We start from the raw sequence: 18,617 nt of genomic DNA on the forward strand, positions 1-18,617 counted from the left end.
CTGTCACAGTTGTCGTAGGATTGAGACCAAGACGCAGTGGGAATATGTACACTCATCTTCTTTTATTTATGTGAAGAAGGAAAAACACCAAAAACGTATACAACAACACTAAACGAACTTGACAGTCTTGTCAGGCACACATAGCTAAACAAGAACAATCTCCCACAAAATACTAACACAAACACATACCTATTTATAGGACCCTCAATCAGAGGCAACTAGAAAACACCTGCCTCCAATTGAGAGTCCAACCCCCAATTAACTAAACATAGAAATACAAATGACTAGACTAAACAAGACTAAGACCACCCCCTGACCAGTCCACTCCTCCCAAATCCCTCGGCCTGACACATGTCACTGTAGACCCTGTACTATATTCTATGAGCTCTAGACTGTAGGACGACTCTATGAGCTTTGGACTCGGTTCCGGACTGTAGGCAGTCTCACTCGGTTCCGGACTGTAGGCAGACTCACTCGGTTCCGGACTGTAGGCCGACTCACTCGGTTCCGGACTGTAGGCCGACTCACTCGGTTCCGGACTGTAGGCCGTCTCACTCGGTTCCTGACTGTAGTCCGTCTCACTCGGTTCCTGACTGTAGTCCGTCTCACTCGGTTCCTGACTGTAGGCTGTCTCACTCGGTTCCTGACTGTAGTCCGTCTCACTCGGTTCCTGACTGTAGGTCGTCTCACTCGGTTCCAGACTGTAGGCCGTCTCATTCAGTTCCGGACTGTAGGCCGTCTCACTCGGTTCCGGACTATACACTGTTGCCAGGTACTCTGGACGGGGTACTGTTGCCGGATACTCTGGACGGGGTACTGTTGCCGGATACTCTGGACGGATCACTGTCGCCGGACACTCTGGACGGGGCACTGTCGTCGGACACTCTGGACGGGGCACTGTCTTCGGACACTCTGGACGGGGCACTGTCTTCGGACACTCTGGACGGGGCACTGTCTTCGGACACTCTGGACGGGGCACTGTCGTCGGACACTCTGGACGGAGTACTGTTGTCGGACACTCTGGACGGAGTACTGTCGTCGGAAGCTCGGGACTGAGCTGACGCACTGGAAGCCTAGTGCGTGGGGCTGGTAGTGGAGCTACCAGACTGGAGACACGCGCTTTAAGGCTAGTGCGAGGAGCTGGAACAGGCTGAATAGGACTGGGCTGACGCACTGGAAGCCTGGTGCGTGGTGCTGGTACTGGATATACCGGGCTGTGGAGGCACACTGGCGGTCTCGATCGCACCTCCTGCACAACCCGTCCTGGCTGGATGGAACTAGTAGCCCTGCACGAGCGAAGTGCTGGCACAGGGCGAACTGGGCTGTGCAGAGGCCTGATGGTTGCCGTGCGTAGAGCAGGCGTAGGGTAGCCTGGACCTAGGAGGCGCACCGGTGGCCAGATGCGCTGCGCAGGCATCCTCCTTCCAGGCTGGATGCCCACTCTAGCACGACACTTGCGAGGGGCTGGGATCACTCGCACCGGACTGTGCGTGCGCATGGGCGAAATCGTGCGCACTTCCGCATACTCCGGCGCTCTCTTCTCCACCTGCTTCCCATAATAAGCACGGGGAGCTGGCTTAGGTCTACTGCCTGGCCTAGCCAACCTACCCGTGTGCCCCCCCAAAGAAATTCTTGGGGCTGCCTCTCGTGCTTTATCAGCGTGTATATCGCTTCATACCGGCGCCTCTCTGCCTTGGCTGCTTCTATCTCCTCCGGTGGGAGACGGTAGTCCCCAGCCTGGTGCCATGGTCCAGCCCCGTCCAGAATTTTTTCGTTGCTCCTTACCCCGCTGCTTGGTCCTTGGTTGGTGGGAGATTCTGTCACGGTTGTCGTAGGATTGAGATCAAGATGCAGCGGGAATATGTACACTCATCTTCTTTTATTTATGTGAAGAAGGAAAAACACCAAAAACGTATACAAAAACACAAAACGAACTTGACAGTCTTGTCAGGCACACATAGCTAAACAAGAACAATCTCCCATAAAATACTAACACAAACACATACCTATTTATAGGACCCTCAATCAGAGGCAACTAGAAAACACCTGCCTCCAATTGAGAGTCCAACCCCCAATTAACTAAACATAGAAATACATAAACATAGAACAGTGCCCAAAACCCAGAATAATAAATCAAACACCCAACTACTAACACAACCAGCCCGAACCACATAAAACAACTCTGTTGTTTTTTGTGTCACACTGAGTTACCTCTGCTGCAGAGGATAAGTTAACTGCACCTCAGATTGCAGACCAAAAAAAATGCTTCACAAAGTTCAAGCAACAGACACATCTCAACATCAACTGTTCAGAGGAGACTGCATGAATCATGCCTTCATGGTCGAATTGCTGCAAAGAAACCACTACTAAAGGACACCAATAATAAGCAGAGACTTGCTCGGGCCAAGAAACACGAGCAATGGACATTAGACTGGTGGAAATCGGTCCTTTGGACTGATGAGTTTTTGGTTCCAACCGCTGTGTCTTTGTAAGACGCAGAGTAGATGAACGGATGACCTCCGCATGTGTGGTTCCCACCATGAAGCATGGAGGAGAAGGTGTGATGGTGATTTATTTAGAATTAAAGGCACACTTAACCAGCGTGGCTACCACAGCATTCTGCAGCGATATGCCGCCCCGTCTGGCTTTGCGCTTAGTGGGACTAACATTTGTTTTTCAACAGGACAATGACCCAAAACACACCTCCAGGCTGTGTAAGGGCTATTTGACCAATAAGGTGTAAGGGTCGACGCTGGTAGAGACACACGAAGTAGGTACAGGGATTGAACATTTAATGGCGACGGACATTGAACAGGACAGGACAGCGTCTGGACGTGAACACATAACAACATACATTTTTATTTTATTTGATTTATTTCACCTTTATTTAACCAGGTAGGCTAGTTGAGAACAAGTTCTCATTTACAACTGCGATATGGCCAAAATAAAGAAAAGCAGTGCGACACAAACAACAACACAGAGGTACACATGGAATAAACAAACATACAATCAATAATACAATAGAGAAAGTCTATATACAGTGTGTGCAAATGAGGTAGGATAAGGGGGGTGAGGCAATAAATAGGCCATAGTTGCGAAATTATTACAGTATGGCAAATTAAACACTGGGGTGATCGATGCAGACACAGGGAACAAGCGGGGAAGCAGACAGTTATAGACAGGGCAATCAACAAAGTGAAGGAGCCCAGGTGAGCCCAATGAGCGCTGCTGCGCGTAATGATGGTGACAGGTGTGTGTTATGAAGGACAGCCAGGCGCCCTCGAGCGCCAGAGAGGGAGAGCGGGAGCAGGCGTGACAGAAGGAGGGTGATGGAGTGCTGCATCAGATGACCTGGCCTCCACAATCACCTGACCTCAACCCAATTGAGATGGTTTGGGATGAGTTGGACCGCAGAGTGAAGGAACAGCAGCTGTATAGCACTTTGTGACATCTGCAGATGTAAAATGGGCTTTATAAATAGATTTGATTGATTGATTATCTGGTTGGCCATAAATCAAGTGCGCATGCGCACCAAGCCGCTTAGAATCTGAGTTACCTCTGATCTAGGATCAGGTCCCGCTTGTCCATATAATGTTTGTTTCTTCCAGAACTTACTTACTAAACTGCCATATAGCACAATCTCTTGCTGTAATAGTAACATGCACATAATGATAAATACAACCATGCAATGATTAACTGGCAATTCTGTACTTCGGAGATGGCATGCATTAATTACACAGGTATTAAGTTATATGTAACAAGATAACTAACACTAGCAAGGTTTCAGTAGCATGCATTAATCATAAACAACCCCCAACAATATAAAGCCCCTTTTAGAATAAACACTTAATAAAGCTTGGTTGCAAACCAAACTTGTGTCTTCTTCTGTTGATGACTAAAAATGTTCTGAGCTAGAGTGGGCGGAGCCCAAGTCCAAATGTCAATTCAAGTACCCTGATTGGCTGGAAGGAAAGGCCTTTTTTACAGTTTAGTTTAGCAAATCTGCATATCTTTCTCTCAAATAGGCCTCGGACTCTGAATGGAGCACCACACTATTACTGGATTGATCTCAAACACAAGTCTGTATATTTAGGTTGATGTGAAAATGGCCTCCTCTGTTCCTGCTCATGAAAAACAAAAGGGCGGTTCCACTGAGGCTGTGCCTGCATGGGAATTTCTATTATTTCCAGCTGCAGATGGAAACTATTACAGAGTCCCTGATGAGCTGTAGAGTGGAGTGAGGGGTGTTGCACACACACAAAACACACACACACACAAGCTGAGTCACTCGCAGAAGATAAAAGACACCCTGTTGGCCAGCAGCAGTGGTTCTCTCCCTCCCTCCCTCCTTCTCTTTCTCTCTCCCTCTGTACTATACCAAGAAGTCCTCTCTACTCGGCCTGCGCTGCACTAATCTGTAAGTACGACTCTCTCTGTCTGTCTCTGCTGCTCCACGCCAAGACTAAAACACAAACAGTTCATGTTGTCAGACTCTCCCGCTCGCTCTGGCTCTATCACCTAGAGGGCTGAAGAGATCAGGAGCGTAATGACCGGATTATACACTTGAACTGTGGGAAATGGAACTGTGTTTATCTTTAGTTCTCCATGCGTGTCAATTACTTTTTGTCGGAACATTGTTGTGCAACAGTTGAGTTGCAGCCGAATAGTTCTTGTAGGGTTCTAACATTGTCTTAGGAAGGAGCTATCTGTCTTTGGTTGAGCAGATAGGAATCAGACCTTCTCCACGGAGAGACAGGTTTCTGATGTTGTGGCTGTTGTTTTGGGCTGAGAGCTATGCTGAATGTAGCCACTTCAGTACTGCACCTCTGGTTATACTGTGCATGTTCATTTGTGCATACTGTATACATTAATATGTTCATTCATTCAACACATCAGTGTTTTATCATGATACATTTATTACCAAACGTAAAGGGAACTGAACCCATCTAAGGGCTTACAAGAACAGAAGTACAGTAGGATCTTCATTTGATCTCTCTTTTGTTGCTGAGAAAAATGTATCAACCCCTACAAAAATGTCCATTAATTATAATCCACATAATAATTCACATTTCCTGTTGCTGCAGGATTACCTTACTGCTGTAGCAAACTGGCTCAAATTAAGATTCTACATCTGTATTTTAAACCATCATTTCCACTTCTATGTTTGTGGTCCCTGTTGACTTTGTTTAGCTGGGCTCTTTATACTGGAAGTAGCTATCCTTGAGAGCTCCATATGGATTTCCTCTTTGGGCCAACAACCACGACAAGCATATCTTCATGTGTCCATTTGTCTACTCTACTACAGCTTGTTTCTAGCCTAAAGCATTGTGGATTTATGCATTGTTTTAGCTCGGTATAAACAATTGCGAATTATTATGATGATTATTATTGTTGAATTTCTGTCAAGGAAGGTCCCTCCCCCTAGCTTGGGAACCCCCTGATGTAGGCAAAGGTCACCTAAGAAAGAAAAACAGATGAACTGACAGTTCTTTCACTTTATTGGATGTCTTTCAGTGTTAAGCAATATTTAGTTCCATTATACTCTTAGTTATTAAATCTCTCTAAAATCTGAATGCTTGATTGAAACCAAATGGCTTGTTTTATAGGCAGTTTGTTTCCAAATGCACAATGAATGTTCAGATAGTTTAGTGCTTCACTGGGAAATGTTTTCCCCAACCAGTAGAAAAAGTACCCAGCCGTTAGCCATCATCAAGTTAGGTAGTTGACTGTTATGTAACAGAGCTTTATGTCATGATGTATTCCCTCACTTGGTATGGTCTTTGGTTGTTGCATGGGATTTTAATGACCCATGCAATGGGTATGATTGCTTCATAGAAACATACGGAACATATTGGAACGTACCACAGAGACAGAACAGGGTTTGAATGTGTTTGAAAGTTGAACGTTGCTAGGCGGGATTTACTAGTCTGGCACAGAGCTGAGAGTTGCTAGGGTTGATTCATTAGAATCCCATCACTGTTACAAATACCACACTATGGACTCGGCGGGACAGTGAAAAAACAGGCTACAGTTCCCATCCCTCCAAATATAATATTTATCACTGGAGGGAGGTACAGACAAAATGACAGTGATGGAAAGAGAAATGTGTATGGGAGAGAAGAAGAGAGGGAGGGGGGAGTGTGTTTGTGAGAGAGGTGCTGGGTCCTCGGCCAAAGCAGCAATCACCTCTTGCACCTCATTGAGCCACAGAATGACAGGGTGTAAGATTGGGTCACAGCGGGGGACTGTGCCCGCCTGACTGCCCTAACTGGGCCCTATAGCCTCTTCCACTACAGCACAAACTATCCAGAAGTGTTCCTTCTTCTAGGGGTGAAAAACAACATTTTCCTTTGGCAAAAACAATCTCTGGAGCAGCGGTGCAGACTCAGTAAGTGGACACTGCTTGGTATTTGCCTGAGTTTCACTGTCCCAAGCCAGACCGCTGAATTATTAAAAAAGAGCTGACTCCTTCGATTCCAACCTGAAACTGTCCGAGGCATGGGGCTTACACACGCACACACACACACACACACACACACACACACACACACACACACACACACACACACATACACAAACACACATGCACACATACACACATTGCTTACCAAATCATTTCTAGTTTTTAGCTGGTCTGACTGGTTAAAAGGTTAAAGTGCAATAAAGGTGAGTGTACCTGCAATGTGAAACATGTAAAGGCTAACTCAGTACCTGAGACATATGAGACAGAAACAGTTATGTCAGCATGTAAATCTTCAGGTTTGTGTCCTGTTTGGCAAACACTGCAGACAACCTGGAAAACATAGTTCTAATTTGCCATGTATGGTAGCGAGAACAACTGAGGAATTTGAGAGCATGTGCTTCACTCTGCTTGTCCTTTAACACTGTAGTTCCGTTTACTGTATTCTCTCATATACCTGTTCTATGGTCTGTGTGCTCCAAGGGCTACGTATTATGAAAGGCAATCTAGATATCTGAATACAGAATCTCTGGATGATTCAGTATATCAGCTGTCAGTGGTTGAAGCAAATTCAAATGGATTCACCTCCCCTCACATATAGTTTCTCTCTGGTCATCGTGCCCCTCAGTCTAAGCTGTTGTAGCTGGATATAAATGATCTGGGGAAGGGCAGGGGATGTGAGAGAGAGAAGCTCTGTATGTCTATCTGTCTGTCTGTGTCTGAGTGAGTGAGTCAAGTGGTGGGTCCAGTGTCAGTGCGATCCATTGGGGTTGACCACCTCAAAGACTACTGATGTCAGGGGACCCTCAGAGAACCCTCCTGGACTGAGAGAGTTATTTTTCTCCCCTCCTCTTCACTCCCCTCTCTCTTTAACTAGAAAGAGACCTGCCCTGTATGTGCCCCCAGAAAAGACACAAACAGCATCACAAAAGAGAGGGAGTCATGGGAGAGAAAGAGAGAGTGGGTGATAGAGCGAGGGGCATTGTGGGGTATTGGTGAGGTGGAGGTGAATAACTATTAGCATTCCCCTTTGGTTAACCCTGCGCTGTGTGAAATATCACCACGATGAGCACTCTTCATTGAAGAAGCCCCGCGCTGACAAGCCAAGAGGAGGGTGCCTTTTGAACAGGGTCCAGGGGTTGCCATGGCAATGCCTGTCAACCGGGAAGTCCTTCACAGGAGGAGGTAGTCCAGAGAAAGAGAGCGAGAGAGGGAGGCAGTGAGTGAGCGAGGTAGTAGAGAGGGACTGCCCACAACATATTGGGCTTACATGCATCACGGAGAAGATAGAACTTTGAGAGGTGTGTTGTTCCCTGGGATTCTTTATCAGAGGTGAGTAGCCTAAACTTTTCCCATGCTGAGGCAGTAGGATGAAATAACTTTAGATACACTTGTCAACATAGTTACTGTGTAAAATATCTGGCTAACTATGTGATCATGGGGCTGTGGTAGGTCCTGCTTTGCTCTGTTTTTATTGAAAGGTTGAGTAACCTGCTTGTTTGCCTATCTGCTCCGGGCTTACTTGCTTGCTTCACAGGATTAGTGCAGCAGACTTTCCCAGGAATTTGTCAGTGTTTTTTTTTTAAAGAGACTCTCAGCAAACCGAGAGGATGGCCACACAGCGAGATCCAGTACAGTATAGTGTACCTGAAGTTACGGCTGTCCCATTCTGACAGAAGAAGGCTATTTTATTCTGCTACCCTCAGTGATGAGGTCTGTGCTGTGAACTGTCCTGGAGAAACAGTCTTAGTTGTGGTTTGTGAATGAATGGAGGAGAGGGCAGCTCTGATGCACCCCTGCCACATTACAGGAACACAGAGGGTGGGAATGAGAGAAGGGGGCTGTGTTATTATGGTCATTACTCACTGCTCTATCCATGGGTTTGGGTATACTGTACTGTAATCATGGGGGCTACCTTATTAACGGTGTGGAAATAGATATCCCTGTCAGGGACACTGCCCTTAACACAGGGCTCCTTGGCCCTCTGGCTCTAGACATGTTCACCCTTCATCTTGGGACTTATTGTGGATATCGGGTTGATTTCTATACCCTGCACTGATCCTCTTTGAGCTCTCCTGATATCTCTTGCTCCATCACTACAGCCTATACTCACTCCGCTTTGCATATATACAAAAAGCTACCCATATGGCTGTGTGAGTGTTTTTGTGTGCACTGTGATGGCATATTTGCCTACACTGTGTAAGGTTGTGATTGTTCTTTTGTAGTTGTGTAAGGGCTGAACTACCTTGCATAGCACTGCGTGAGCTCTAATGTGAGTACAGGAACCTCCCTGAAATCTCCAATCCCTCTCTAGTTCAGCAGTCATATTATTATTGGCCCCCTCAAAGTGAGGCTGTGTAGTGTCTCTATTGACAAGTAACACGGAAGCCTTGGCTCCCCCAAGCAGAAGGCTGAGGGGAGGGAGCACCATACAAGGAGGCAGAATAGTTTCTTTCTGATAAATGTGTGTATCCCTCAATAAGCGCATGTAATAAACAGGACGGGTCCAGGTCCTTGTATGGTCTATGGCAATGTGTTCACATGTGCCAAGTTGCAGTCTGGAGACAAGGCAGGAGTGTGTGATTAACCTTTAGAGAACATCTTTATAATAACAAGCTGATGATGAGTCACCCCTCAGGTTTTTGAAAAAGATCAGATTGTTTGTGATTATCCTCTAACATCCTGTTCAAGTAAAAACATACTAATGATCATTTCAGGTTTATTGCTTTCTTACATAATTTATCCCCTGGAATTTACTACATTGTGTGAGATTATGTGATAAGGCATTACCTGCCTCCCACTCATCTGGAGAGTAGTAGTGGAAGGCCAGACATGAGTATGTTGTTTCCCCCCAAAAATGAAGTATCTCCTTTAAAGGATAGAGATGAAGGGATATTAAGGAAAGGCCAGAAGTTTTTAGGACCTGTATTCCACTACAAACAAAATCACCACCTTAAGCAAACATGTCTGTGTTTTGGTCTGTGTCCTTATTAGTTTAACTCTGAGCAGGACTTCTCATGGCTGGGAACAACATTATGGAGCCAATGATTAACCTGCTCTTTCTGCTCAGCACAGCCCTACACACAGAAACCAATGGAGGAGGCCAGTCATAGAAATACAATCAATAGAGAGGATGTCACTAGTTTTGTTAGTTGTGTGCACGTTTTTAAGGGTCAAATCGAGTTATCCATAAAGTGACTTTGCACACCAATTCACTATACTGAAGCTATGATACTACCTTGTACTGTACTTTTTGGTAAAACAGCCCATTATGATGGATTTATGTCACATAACATGTCAAATGTTTGTATCACTGTACCAATTGTTGAGTTCCGCCCATTCTCTTTCAAGCTGAAACATACTTCCATGATATTTGGTATGAGGACAATATAAGGGAAAGTTTTGCTATTGTTACTTCACCTGGCCTTAGACACTCCCTCTACACAGGCGGGGCTCTGGCAGGCTGCCTGTTGTGGTGGATACTGTTGGTAGCAGAGGTTCTACAACTCATAATGTGTCATTTGTGGCTGTCCTGACAACCATACTTCCTGGGATAACAATGCAGTGGAGGAGGAGATTAGAGCTGGACCCAGTCACAGAAAACCTCCTACCACAGACAGGAGGAGGAAAGGTCTGGGTGACAATGCATAGAGAAACATAGAGTGCCAAGATCATCCTGATGCAACACTTGACTCTAAAACAGTGCTGGTGAGAGAAATCCTGTTGTGAAACACTTTCTTGTAATAACAGTTATTTTTTGGGCTTCCAGATTAGAGTTAATATATAAAAAGTTTCCCTGTAAATTATCGGCAAAGATGAAAGCTAATATAGTCATGGCTTTGTTGTAAATTCTATTTCAAATAATTGCTCGGTCATTCAGTATGGGTAGCGCCTTCGTTGGGCGTGGTCAATAAGGAACTCATTTCACTAAAAGCCGTAGACAGACAGGAGCGACAGCCAATAGGGGGGACCCCGCTCCTTTCTAACGCGCTGTTGCTCCATCTCACCTCACTTTGGTTCTTCCTTATGAGGTCAAAATACTTCTGAATACTCTCTTCAGGATCCGGCACTTCTCCGTTTTGGACTGTTTTGTTCCGAAACCTATTTGGCCGGATCCAGTACCACTTGTGACATTATTTAGCAATATACACATTTGAATAAAAACGATACAAGTTCATTGGAGTTGCATCTTGATTAATCCCCCCCCCCCTCCCCCCCACCCAAAAAAGCGTAATGTGAAAATGTAGATTTGGTTTGCGCAACATTGTAACTGCTGTTTGAGACCAATGTGTGGCCGTGGCTATGTGAGAAGTGTGCCTGTATCTCTCACAGAACTAGTATGAGATTGACTTTATATATCTCCCTCCCTCTGCTCTGATAGACATGAGCCTGCAACTCTCATCGCACTTCATCACTGATTTCCTTATTCAAGCAGAAACGCGCGAAGGGTCCTGGAGGAGCAGCAGCACCCCTGATAAATTGAAATACATTTACTAAAGTTCTAGAATTACTGTTGTCTGTTCAGAAAGACATGAAATAATTCAGAATACCCTACTACACCACGAGAAGGCTTATTATATAACCACAGACTATCAATAGCTTCTTTAAAACATGTGCCTAGCTGTGGATTGTGTGTCGCCCAATAACAAGGCACAGTTTACAGTTGGGAACGCATGGCAAATCTGTCAGTGAACAGCATGCAGACAAAACAGGCCTTTGGCAATATTTCAAACACAATCGTGGGAAAAAAACTGTTTGGAAAGTAAATGGCTCCTGCTGAAATGAGAAGACTAATCTGGCTATAGAGGCTGCCAAAATATTATATCAAATTACAAATATTGTTTTACAAAGTAAAACAAGAGAGAGATTGCCTTTTGGCATGAGCGCATCGGCCATCACCTGCGAGTAAGCCGTGCATCATTGGGTGAGTCATTGAAACTGGAAAGCATGTTTAGGACTACAATTTCCTCCTCATATTGTAGTTTACAATATGCGTCTCCACACACCTAGACTTAGGCTAATGATGGATTCAAGACAAGGTTGTTTTTATTGATCTCAGATTCTCAGTTTGTCAGTGTCAAAGTAGCCTGTAATTTCGATCATTTCTGCAGTATAAAATCTCGTAAGGATTTCCAATTTTCGCCTAAAATGACATACCCAAATCTAACTGCCTGTAGCTCAGGCCATGAAGCAAGGGTATGCATATTCTTGGTACCATTTGAAAGGAAACACTTTGACGTTTGTGGAAATGTGAAAGGAATGTAGGAGAATATAACACAATAGATCTGGTAAAAGATAATACAAAGAAAAAACCAACCATTCTTTTGTAATTTTTTCGTACCATCATCTTTGAAATGCAAGAGAAAGGCGATAATGTATTATTCCAGCCCAGGTGCAATTTATATTTTGGCCACTAGATGGAAGCAGTATATGTGCAAGATTTTAGACTGATCTAATGAACCATTGCATTCCTGTTCAAAGTACTGTAAAAGTACAAAGTAGTTCCGGAACTCCAATTTGAGCAGCAGCAGCTGAAAAATGAGCTCCTACAAATATTGAAATTTACATGGTTTTTAGAGTGAAGTACATCGGAAAAAAGCAAAAGAAAACTGCAAGACGGAATAGGAGAAAAAACAAGCAACAAACAAAGAAGATAGGCTTTTGAAAAATAACTATTTTTCATAAAATTGTAGTTATCTTAGCAAGCTGAATTGTTTACCAGTTGCTAAGCAGTTGCTAGGGACTCTTTTGGAAGAAGCTAGCTAGCTAACGAAGAACAACAAAGAATATCTAGTTAACAGAAGAAAAGAAAGTGAAAATCAGGACAGAAGAAAAAGGATATCAAAGTGAAACAGTTCTCTAAAGACACAGGAGACAATAATACAAGAAACAACACTTCTGTAGCTTGTCAACTATGTGTCTGTCTATCCCTGTTCTCTCCTCTCTGCACAGGCCATACAAACGCTTCACACCGCGTGGCCGCTGCCACTCTAACCTGGTGGTCCCAGCGCGCACGACCCACGTGGAGTTCCAGGTCTCCGGCAGCCTCTGGAACGGCCGGTCTGCAGCCAACAAGGCTGAGTTCATCTCAGCCTATGCTACCCTCCAGTCCCTAGACTTCCTGGCGCTGACGGAAACATGGATTACCACAGATAACACTGCTACTCCTACTGCTCTCTCTTCGTCTGCCCACGTTTTCTCGCATACCCCTAGAGCATCGAGCCAGCGAGGTGGTGGCACTGGAATCCTCATCTCTCCCAAGTGGACATTCTCTCTTTCTCCCCTGACCCATCTGTCTATCTCCTCATTTGAATTCCATGCTGTCACAGTTACCAGCCCTTTCAAGCTTAACATCCTTATCATTTATCGCCCTCCAGGTTCCCTTGGAGAGTTCATCAATGAGCTTGACGCCTTGATAAGTTCCTTTCCTGAGGATGGCTCACCTCTCACAGTTCTGGGTGACTTTAACCTCCCCACGTCTACCTTTGACTCATTCCTCTCTGCCTCCTTCTTTCCACTCCTCTCCTCTTTTGACCTCACCCTCTCACCTTCCCCCCCTACTCACAAGGCAGGCAATACGCTTGACCTCATCTTTACTAGATGCTGTTCTTCCACTAATCTCATTGCAACTCCCCTCCAAATCTCCGACCACTACCTTGTATCCTTTTCCCTCTTGCTCTCATCCAACACTTCTCACTCTGCCCCTACTCGGATGGTATTGCGCCGTCCCAACCTTCGCTCTCTCTCTCCCGCTACTCTCTCCTCTTCCATCCTATCATCTCTTCCCTCTGCTCAAACCTTCTCCAACCTATCTCCTGATTCTGCCTCCTCAACCCTCCTCTCCTCCCTTTCTGCATCCTTTGATTTTCTCTGTCCCCTATCCTCCAGGCCGGCTCGGTCCTCCCCTCCTGCTCCGTGGCTCGACGACTCACTACGAGCTCACAGAACAAGGCTCCGGGCAGCCGAGCGGAAATGGAGGAAAACTCGCCTCCCCTGCGGACCTGGCATCCTTTCACTCACTCCTCTCTACATTCTCCTCTTCTGTCTCTGCTGCTAAAGCCACTTTCTACCACTCTAAATTCCAAGCATCTGCCTCTAACCCTAGGAAGCTCTTTGCTACCTTCTCCTCCCTCCTGAATCCTCCTTCCCCTCCCCCCCTCCTCCCTCTCTGCGGATGACTTCGTCAACCATTTTGAAAAGAAGGTTGACGATATCCGATCCTCGTTTGCTAAGTCAAACGACACCGCTGGTCCTGCTCACACTGCCCTACCCTGTGCTTTGACCTCTTTCTCCCCTCTCTCTCCAGATGAAATCTCGCGTCTTGTGACGGCCGGCCGCCCAACAACCTGCCCACTTGACCCTATCCCCTCCTCTCTTCTCCAGACCATTTCCGGAGACCTTCTCCCCTTCCTCACCTCGCTCATCAACTCATCCTTGACCGCTGGCTACGTCCCTTCCGTCTTCAAGAGAGCGAGAGTTGCACCCCTTCTGAAAAAACCTACACTCGATCCCTCCGATGTCAACAACTACAGACCAGTATCCCTTCTTTCTTTTCTCTCCAAAACTCTTGAACGTGCCGTCCTTGGCCAGCTCTCCTGCTATCTCTCTCAGAATGACCTTCTTGATCCTAATCAGTCAGGTTTCAAGACTGGGCATTCAACTGAGACTGCTCTTCTCTGTGTCACGGAGGCTCTCCGCACTGCTAAAGCTAACTCTCTCTCCTCTGCTCTCATCCTTCTAGACCTATCTGCTGCCTTTGATACTGTGAACCATCAGATCCTCCTCTCCACCCTCTCCGAGTTGGGCATCTCCGGCGCGGCCCACGCTTGGATTGCGTCCTACCTGACAGGTCGCTCCTACCAGGTGGCGTGGCGAGAATCTGTCTCCGCACCATGCGCTCTCACCACTGGTGTCCCCCAGGGCTCTGTTCTAGGCCCTCTCCTATTCTCGCTATACACCAAGTCACTTGGCTCTGTCATATCCTCACATGGTCTCTCCTATCATTGCTATGCAGACGACACACAATTAATCTTCTCCTTTCCCCCTTCTGATAACCAGGCTGTGAATCGCATCTCTGCATGTCTGTCAGACATATCAGTGTGGATGACGGATCACCAGCTCAAGCTGAACCTCGGCAAGACGGAGCTGCTCTTCCTCCCGGGGAAGGACTGCCCGTTCCATGATCTCGCCATCACGGTTGACAACTCCCTTGTGTCCTCCTCCCAGAGTGCTAAGAACCTTGGCGTGATCCTGGACAACACCCTGTCGTTCTCCACTAACATCAAGGCGGTGACCCGATCCTGTAGGTTCATGCTCTACAACATTCGCAGAGTACGACCCTGCCTCACACAGGAAGCGGCGCAGGTCCTAATCCAGGCACTTGTCATCTCCCGTCTGGATTACTGCAACTCGCTGTTGGCTGGGCTCCCTGCCTGTGCCATTAAACCCCTACAACTCATCCAGAACGCCGCAGCCCGTCTGGTGTTCAACCTTCCCAAGTTCTCTCACGTCACCCCGCTCCTCCGCTCTCTCCACTGGCTTCCAGTTAAAGCTCGCATCCGCTACAAGACCATGGTGATTGCCTACGGAGCTGTGAAGGGAACGGCACCTCCATACCTTCAGGCTCTGATCAGGCCCTACACCCAAACAAGGGCACTGCGTTCATCCACCACTGGCCTGCTGGCCCCCCTACCTCTGAGGAAGCACAGTTCCCGCTCAGCCCAGTCAAAACTGTTCGCTGTTCTGGCACCCCAATGGTGGAACAAGCTCCCTCACGACGCCAGGACAGCGGAGTCAATCACCACCTTCCGGAGACACCTGAAACCCCACCTCTTTAAGGAATACCTAGGATAGGATAAAGTAATCCTTCTAACCCCCCCCCCCTTAAAAGATTTAGATGCACTATTGTAAAGTGGTTGTTCCACTGGATATCATAAGGTGAATGCATCATTTTGTAAGTCGCTCTGGATAAGAGCGTCTGCTAAATGACTTAAATGTAAATGTAAATGTAAATGTACTGTTCAAGACTGCCCAAATGTGCCTAATTTGTTTATTAATAACTTTTCATGTTCCAAATTGTGCACTCTCCTCAAACAATAGCATGGTATTCTTTCACTGTAATAGCTACTGTAAATTGGACAGTGCAGTTAGATTAACAAGAATTTAAGCTTTCTGCCAATATCAGATATGTCTATGTCCTGGGAAGTTTTCTTGTTACTTACAACCTCATGCTAATCGCCTATCTTAGCTCCAAAAAGTTTAATAAAAGATCCTCCTAAAGTCTCCAGTCATGTAAAATTCTGTACAATTGCATGAAATGCGTTTAGAAAAGGCCACGTTTCCCAGACCCTAGGCTACTAAAAATGTTTCCCATGTGTGCAACTTCCATAAGTGCCTCTACTTCACTGCTCTATGCCACTACGCAAATGTGATTATATGCATGCAATGCTTTATTTTAAAGGTTTAATTTTCTTCGTGCATTCCGGTACCTCAGAGCTCCCCAGGTCACCCCGCTCTCATACTCACTTTTTGTTCTGGCACCTCCCAATTTACAAATTAAGCACTGAGGAGCAGTTGCCACAAAGCACTGTACCCGTTCCGTGCGCAAACACTGCCTTTTCAATTAAAAAATACCACTGTTGCACACAAGATTTTTGCCAAGGGCACAGAACATGAGTATAACCAAAAGGTGAATCCCTATAATGCTAACAGAGGGGCGCTACGGTCCGTAGCAATCTTGCCACAAGGGTGGAGAACTGGTGCGCATATGCAGTCTTGCCCATGGTTACCAAGGGTTAAGTTTGACAGAAGACCACCTGTTTTTATCAGAGTGGTGTTGTCAGTAGCGAGCACGACTCGGCTCAAATACTAGAGCAGGAAATCTCCATTCTTCTCACATAAAGGGCTATCAGAGCAATACCAGCAGAAGAAAGCCAACTAGGCTTCTACACTCGTTACATTTTGGTTGACAAAGGGACCTATGGGTCCTCAGCAGCTATTTTAAAAAGTTCACATTCCGTATGCTTATGCACAACGTGCTGTCTCACTCCATTCGTCAAGGCGAAGGGTTCACTACATTTGATCTGCAGGATGCCTATTTTCAAATCAACATTTTGCCAGCACACAGGAGATTTCTCAGGTTTGCCTTTCAGGGCCAGGCCTATGAGTATCAGCCTTTCACTAGCCCCACTGACTTTCAGCAAATGTGTGGACGTGGCACTGACCCCTCTGAGGTCCAGGGGGCTCAGAATCTCTGCCTACATAGACGGTTACCTGCTTTGTGCTCAGACCAGACACAGGAGCAAGCAGTGAGAAATACAGCTATCCTTACAACCCTCCTCACAGAGTTAGATTTCAGGATCAATCAGATAAAGAGCTGTTTGGTGCCCACACAGCACATAGAATATCTGGGCTGTTTGGTGCCCACACAGATCATAGAATATCTGGGCTGTTTGGTGCCCACACAGCACATAGAATATCTGAGCTGTTTGGTGCCCACACAGATCATAGAATATCTGTGGCGCAGAATACATAATATTTTGTTCCAGGCCACCCTATTGGAAAGGCGAGTCACTGCATTTTGCCAGTGCATCTCCAAGTTCAGACTTGGGCATTCGGTCACGCTCAAAAACGTGTCTCCGTTTATTGGGTTTGATGGCCTCCACCATATCAATAGTCCCGAAGAGTGGCTGACAATAAGAGAAATTCCGCAATGGGTCCTGTTCGTACGTCTGTGTTGCCTTCGTCACCTCCACCACAAGATAAAAGCATCCCTACCATGAGTTTCGGCTCTCCGCCACTGGAGGGATCCCTTGATCTTAGTCAAAGGCACTCCCCTAGGGGTAGTGTCTGCAAGGAAAGGGTGTGACGACAGACACATCTGTCACAGGGCAGAGCAGTGAATGGATTGTGGCCTCCACAACTCCGTGTTACTCACATAAACTACCTTGAGTTGCTTACAGTGCTTCTGTATATTGGAAGCTTCAGCCCTTTGTAGTGGCCCAAATATGGGAGAAATACTGTAAGGACGGCCGTCCCTAGATCTCTTCGCATCGCGTAGAAACGCGCACTACAAGTTGTTATTTTCAATGGAAAATGACAATGTGCCACTAGGGGTGGATGCGCTAGCGTACCCATGGCCAAGGGGACAGCTTTACATGTTTACCCCTCTCAGTCTGTACCTCCCCACTCTAGCCAGAGTTAGGGAACAGAGGTTGTCTCTTATCCTGGTAGCCCCCCGATGGCCAGGACGGCTGTGGTTAGCGGAGATTATTTTACACAGTGAGATTTTCCATCCTCATCTAGACACCCTGGCACTCGGACCTGTCCCGTGAGAGGATGAATCTTAATGCGACAGGCCTACTGCTTAGGGTCGTTGAAATTATTCAAAGCACTTGGGCCCCTTCTACGTGCTCACTGTATGATATCAAGTTGTGTGTGTTTGAGAGATGGTGCGAGCAGGAACGGGCCATTCCCTTTCAGTGTTCTGTTTCAGAGGTACTTTGCTTACTGTAGGGGCTTCTGGACAGGGAGAAGGCTTACTCCACTGTTAAAGTCTATCTCCCCGCCATATACTGTAGACTTCAACAACGACACAGTGGGAAAACATCCCCTTATCTGTCATTTTATGAAGGGTGCACGTTACTTACGCCCGTTGTCCAAACAGCTAGTCCCAACTTGTGACCTATCTGTTGTACTTGAGGCTATGTCTCAGTCGTTGTTCGAGCCACTGGAAAGTGTAGATATGAGACTTCTCTCGTTCAAAACTGTCTTACTTTTAGCCATTAAATCCGCAAAGCGAGCGGTAGAGCTGCACACACTGTCAGTTCACCGCTCTTGCCTGAGTTTTCCCACGGGGATATCCAAGGTTAACTAGAAACCTAACCCCTCTTTTGTACCAAATGTTAGTAGAGCTTATCATTGCCATACTTTGGAGCTATCAGCTTTTCACCCTGCGCCCTTTTCCTCTCTGGAGGAAGAGCGGCTCCGCTGTTTGTGTCCAGCAGTGGAGGCTCGTGGGAGGAGCTATAGGAGGATGAGCTCATTGTAATGGCTGGAATGGAATAAAGGAACAGAGTCAAAAATGTGGTTTCCATATGTTTGATGTGTTTGATATCGTTCCAGTTACTACATTCTAACCATTACAATGAGCCCGTCC

The 18,617-nt window shown here is 46.3% G+C and overlaps 1 protein-coding gene across 6 annotated transcripts in view; it reads left to right on the forward strand.

The window, feature by feature from the left end:
• Nucleotides 1-4,285: 4,285 nt before the first annotated feature.
• The window catches only part of LOC106585608 (vinexin), a 53,941-nt gene continuing 39,609 nt past the window's right edge, over nucleotides 4,286-18,617 (forward strand). For 5 of the 6 annotated variants that reach the window (XR_001323991.2, XR_001323992.2, XM_014172012.2 and 2 more), the window contains exon 1: nucleotides 7,496-7,792. The gene's annotated coding sequence lies outside the window, so the exon portion shown is untranslated. Of the gene's footprint in view, nucleotides 4,418-7,495; nucleotides 7,793-18,617 lie in introns of those variants that run through there. The other variant, XM_014172014.2, reaches the window with a different exon arrangement.

Source organism: Salmo salar, chromosome ssa24 (genome assembly GCF_905237065.1).
Source record: "Salmo salar chromosome ssa24, Ssal_v3.1, whole genome shotgun sequence".
NCBI lineage: Eukaryota > Metazoa > Chordata > Actinopteri > Salmoniformes > Salmonidae > Salmo > Salmo salar.